At 39.7% G+C, this 6,089-nt stretch overlaps 1 protein-coding gene across 3 annotated transcripts in view; it reads right to left on the bottom strand.

Moving 5' to 3' along the window:
• The window catches only part of LOC106870819 (uncharacterized), a 15,419-nt gene extending 11,838 nt beyond the window's left edge, over positions 1 to 3,581 (bottom strand). For 2 of the 3 annotated variants that reach the window (XM_014917040.2, XM_052973348.1), the window contains exon 1: positions 3,437 to 3,581. The gene's annotated coding sequence lies outside the window, so the exon portion shown is untranslated. The remainder of the gene's footprint in view (positions 1 to 3,436) is intronic. The other variant, XM_052973347.1, reaches the window with a different exon arrangement.
• Positions 3,582 to 6,089: the final 2,508 nt, after the last annotated feature.

Consider the following 6,089-nt stretch of genomic DNA (forward strand, 5'->3'; position numbering starts at 1 on the left):
GTAATAACATACACACATGTATCACTCACATACACACTTTTCTTTGTATGACGGCCTGTCTTTGATTATGTTCTTATATGTCGCATTCACACTCACACACAGACATACATCTTTAACGCTACAATAAATATCTCTGTTATACATCTTATACGGTTGTGGTTTTTCATTACTGGTCATCTATGTTATCGTCGCATAACATATCATATATATCATCTTTGATATATATATTTGTATGTTCGACCGTGTGACGCGTTTAAATAAAAGGAGTCCTCTGTTTTTTCCATTCGTCACCATTTCTCCTTTTTGAGTTCGCACGGTCGTCCCTTACATATCCATCACCGAATAAAAAATGTCAAAATCTATCAGAGACCGCTCTCCCAAAGTATTCCTGCACCAGATATACTTATGGATATCCCTGTGTAGGAAGAATATGTTCATAATGGAGAACTCGTAATGTGTGTAATAGAGAATGTGATGTGTTTTTTTCCGTATATGAGTGAATGTGTATGTGTAAATATAACTGTCTGTGCGTATGGGTATGATTGTGTGCGCATAAGAGCGTGAATGTGGACTGGGGTGCGCGTGTCTGTGTCATCGTGTAGGTGAACGTGTATGTGTGTGGTTTGTATTCAGAACACAGTTTTTTGTTACAGGCTGGAAGGAGAACGGAGGAAAACTAGAGCCTGAAATAATGAAAAAAAAACTTTTGGTTATGTGTTTTTCTTACATAAAAAAGGTCAACAGCTTTCTTGCTGTATCGTCTGGCGCGACCATGAATAAATTGCATTTTTTAATAGAACCAAAATGGTTTCTAACTTGTTTTAAAGTTTGTCTACGAAGAAATAAAAATTATATGAATGGGTAACCTTATTTTGTCTTAGTATTAAAATGAAAATTTTTCACTGAGAACCTAGTAACCGAATTACTCCCATCCTTAAAATTTCTAGCATTACTTCCGGTTAGAAACAATAAAGAGTCGATGAGGTGGTGGAGGTGTGAAATATGTTCGCTGGGATGGTAAAAGCTAATATAGGCGCTGGAGTGGCTGTGTGGTAAGTAGCTTGCTTACCAACCACATGGTTCCGGGTTCAGTCCCACTGCGTGGCACCTTGGGCAAGTGTCTTCTACTTGTGGGTGGATTTGGTAGACAGAAACTGAAAGAAGCTCGTGGTATATATGTATATATATGTGTGTGTGTGTGTATATGCTTGCGTATCTGCCCCCCCCCCCCAACATCGCTTGACAACCGATGCTGATGTGTTTACGTCCCGGAAACTTAGCGGTTCGGCAAAAGGAACCGATAGAATAAGTACTAGGCTTACAAAGAATAAGTCCTGGGGTCGATTTGCTCTACTAAAGGCGGTGGTCCAGCATGGCCACAGTCAAATGATTGAAACAAGTAGAAGAAAGAAAAGAAAAGAAAATTTACTTGGACTTATAATAAGGCAGTGGGTATAGGGAAAATGCGAGGTGGGTCAGGTTGAAATGCCCGTGCTTATAGATCTGTGAGCAGGGTTAAACAACATCTACAGCTAAACCACTTTGCTATGAGCCAACCTGGGGTCCCCCGTGCGGTCACTTGACATGCTAGAAATAGCAGATAAACCTTCTTCAGATCACTCTTCCCTAAACTGGAAATGTGTGCGTGTGTGTTATGATGAAGTGGCAATGACAAACCAAAGTTATGACGAAGAATTAGGAAAATGAGATGAGATAACAGAAACGATTGTCATAATGACTTATAAAAATAACAGGATAATTATGAAATTAAGATAGGATTTTTTTAAGGCTAAAGAAAGAACGGTAATAGTAAATCAGGAATGATCGTTAAAAATGAGTTTATAAGTAGTTATGATAAAAATTAATGATTAAAACAATATACAGGGGTGGTACTAAAGCAGGTATGCAGTTATGAAAAAAGAGAACACATGAAAAAAGTTACGATAAAAATATTATTATAGTTATGATAAATGTATTACTATGATTAATGACACTGAAGATATCAAAAATTAGACTAACTTATTTAATGAACTAAGTATTCTTTTCTACTCTAGGTACAAGGCCCGAAATTTTTGGAGAGGGGGTGGCCAATCGATTAGATCAACCCCAGTACGCAACTGGTGCTTCATTTATCGACCCCAAAAGGAAAACTCGACCTCGGCGGAATTTGAACTCAGAACGAAAAGAGAGACGAAATACCGCTAAGCATTTCGCCCGGCATGCTAACGTTTTTTTTATTTCATTTTTGCCTACAAGGGGCTAAACATAGAGGGGACAAACAAGGACAGACAAAGGGATTAAGACGATTACATCGTCCCCAGTGCGTAACTGGTACTTAATTTATCGATCCCGAAAAGATGAAAGGCAAAGTCGACCTCGGCGGAATTTGAACTCAGAACGTAACGACAGACGAATTACCGCTAAGCATTTCGCCCGGCGTTGTAACGTCTCTGCCAGCTCCGCGCCGCCTTTATTGAATTAAGTATTATAACATGGACATGATACTTTTGCACGCACACACGCACCCCTGTGTGTATACACAATGACAAATATAAAAACGCAGAAACTGATGTTATGCTGAAGTTATGACGTAGAAACAATGATAAAATGAAAGGAGTCGTTGTATGGTTTGCTTCCCAACCACATGGTTCCGGGATCAATCCCACGGCATGTCATTGGATAAGTATCTTTTAGTATAGCCACGGGCCGAAAAAGACTTCTGAGGATTTAGTGGACGGAAACTAAAAGAAACCCGTTGTACGTACGTACGAATGTACGTGTGTGTGTGTGTGCGCGCGCGCGCCCACCACTGTTTGACAACCTATGTTGGTTTGTTGGCGTCCTCGTGATATAGCGGTTCAGCAAAAAGTGTCCGATACAATAAGCGTAGGAAATATTTTTTTTAAATACAGCAATAAGTACTGGGGTCGATACGTCCGACTAAACTCTTCAAAGTTGTGCCCCAGAATGACCGCAGACCAATAATTACTGAACCGAATTAGAGATAAGAGATAATAAAAAATGTAAAATAATGATTTATGACCAGGAGTCCAATAAATTCGATAAGCAGTTACGAATGTAGGAACGAGTACAAATTATCGATGACATCACGACAAGCCAGCGACGTCATGATACGCTTAATCAAGCAATCGATCCCTTAATTGGTCAGTAAGTTAATTAGATTGGCTAATGATAATTAAAGAAACTGCAATAGAACCAGTTCGTGTGTTTATCGACGCCAAAATATACACAACGTCTGTTAAAACATACGATTTCACACCAAAAGTCTTGCGACAAAATAGAAAAACGATGTTTGAAAGTTAATACTCGCGATTTAAGAAAATATAAAAGACAATGACAAGAAATGAAAAAAATTACGAACAGAAAAAACGAAAAAAAACATCCAAAAATGGAGAGTGTTTATGATTATATATACCTCTTTGAATTAAAACTGTTTTTCTTTCTACTTGTTTGCTGTAAAAAATAAGGAGAACTGAATCAACGAAGGCTTAGAATGTTAATTGTGAAATTTAGATTTGAAATGTTGAATAACGGGAAACGCGATATCATTGGTCCCCGCGAAACTGGGTAATTTGGGTAATTTGTTTTGTCTATGTTTTGTATTTTTTATTTGTTTGTTTTTCTTACATATTTTTTCAACAGTTCTGGCGTTATGTGTATGTGCTTGTATGTGTGTATATCTGTGTGCGTGTGAGTTTACAAAATACACGTTCGCGTTTGTGTATTTGTGTTCGTATGTGTATATATTTGTGTATTTGTGTTCGTGTACGCCTGTGCTTTTAAATGCTTATGTGTGCCGCTGTTAATACTCGCACAGACATATATAAACACAGACACACGCTAACATATATATGTATGTCATTGTTCAGTTTTATTTCAAGATTTCTTGCCAATAGAGGAAGAACCAGTTTCAAATCTAGATCCAAGGTTCCTTTATTAGAATTTCAGCATCAACAACAGGGTATCTTTGTTTGTACTTACGTATGTATGTATGTATGAATGTATTGACAGGCTGGAATATCGCCGAAAACGGTGTTATTAACACTATACTGTCACCGAAACATCATCTAAACTATCACCACTTCTGATTATCAACTCATAAAAACATTCCGTTTGTTTCTTAACACGTTGCCTTTATTTTGCTTTGTCAGCCATTGTCCTGTCTATAGATTTAGTCTTAATTAAGATTATCGTGTGAGGTTGCCACATTAATTTTGTTAACCCTTCGAGGCCGCAGTCCAATGACTAAAACAAGTAGAAAGTAAAGGTATCATTTTTTATCTTATACCGTTTACTTGTTTTATTCGCTGGACTGCAACCATTCTGGGGCACCGCATCGAAGGTTTTAGTCGAGTAAATCGACTCCAGTATATTTTTATAACCTGGAACTTATTCTATCAGTGTTCTTTCCGAATTTCTAAGTGATAGGGACGTAAACAAACCAACGCTGGTTGTCAAGCGGTGCTGGGACGTGGACACACGCACACACACACACACACGTCAGGCTTCTTTCAGTGTTCTCCTACTCACAAGGCGGCGGTATTGTTTTCACTCGTGTTTGTTTCTTTCTTTGCTTGTCTGTGGACAAGTTATCAACAACAACAGACATGGCCGCTTTTCTATACCAGTACAACCGAAGTCGTTATTAAACTCTACAAACAAGACATATATAATCCAGATATTCACACTCCTCATTTCGTCTAACTACTACAACTGACTCGCTCTCATTAATGCCATCATATTCTGCTGCTCTCATCATTATCACAGCTATATACTAAAAAGATCAACAGCCACAGTCACTTCTCAATTCTAGCACAGTTGATGACCTATTAAACAACAGTCTCTAGCGTTTCTCAACAGTCAAGCTACTCAAAATCCTCTCAAAATAACACAAGAGATCGTCACCATTGTTGTCCTATCCTACTGTTATTATCATCACCACTCCTACAGTTTCATTTAATGAAGAATTATTTCTCCCTCCTCCTCCTCCTCCTCCTCCTCCTCCTCCCCTTCCCCACCATCACACTCTAGTATTAGGTAAGCCTCATTTATCAATGGGCAGATAAAAGCAATATGAAATTTAGTACATCAAAATTTCAGATTCTGCAATACAGAGGGTACACGTACAAATCGTGTGGAGGCGCGTGGCCTAGTGGTTAGGGTGTCAGCACCATGATCGTAAGATTGTGGTTTCGATTCATTTCACGTTGCTCCAGTCCACTCAGCTGGCAACAATGAGTAACGCTGCGAGGGACTGGCGTCCCGTCCTGCTCGGGAACGCATACGCCATTGAAACCGGGAAACCGGGCCCATGAGCCTGGCTATAGGCTTTGAAAAGGGCGCATTTATTATTTTTTTTTTTATACATACAAATCACATTATTTAACACAGTGGTTCAGCATGCTAATGGCATACATGTAATTATGTCAAATGAGGTATCTTTCGTGAGGTACATCACCAAATTGACCTCTAAATGCAAACATTTCATAGGATAGATTCAACAAACCTTTGTGACAAAAGAACCGACAGTTAAGTTAACTCTATGGAAAACCCTAGCTCTGAGCAAATTAGACTACTGCTTGCAGCTTTGGTCTCCTGTCTCATCACAGAGCGCTGGAGACGCAGAGTAACTGTGCATGCGGCTATTGACAACACTGTTGTGTTTGTTGTGCATGCGCCTGCGCCTGCCCCTACCCGCGCCTCACTGCCACGCTCAGTCCTGTATGCCGAGTTGTGCAATGGATGTCACAAACATCCGTGAGTGGTGTAGGGAATTTGCAGCTGGGTGTATTGAAATTCATGACGAAGAATCAAGCGGGTGGCCATCAATTCCCGACGAGACAGTCGCGAAGTTTGAGCAAATCCTGCGTGAAAATCAGCGGAACACTCTCGATGATCTCCTCATTTTGGTTCCTGAGGTTTCCCAAAGCACCATTCATAGGGTTTTGAGTGAAAAGTGGCAATATCGGAAGGTGTGCGCAAGATGAGTCCCACGAATGCTCACAGAAGACCACACACGGCAACCCACCTTATAGTCCGGACTTGGTACCCAGTGACTACCACCTGTT

The sequence above is a fragment of the Octopus bimaculoides genome, chromosome 15, assembly GCF_001194135.2.
Source record: "Octopus bimaculoides isolate UCB-OBI-ISO-001 chromosome 15, ASM119413v2, whole genome shotgun sequence".
Lineage (NCBI taxonomy): Eukaryota > Metazoa > Mollusca > Cephalopoda > Octopoda > Octopodidae > Octopus > Octopus bimaculoides.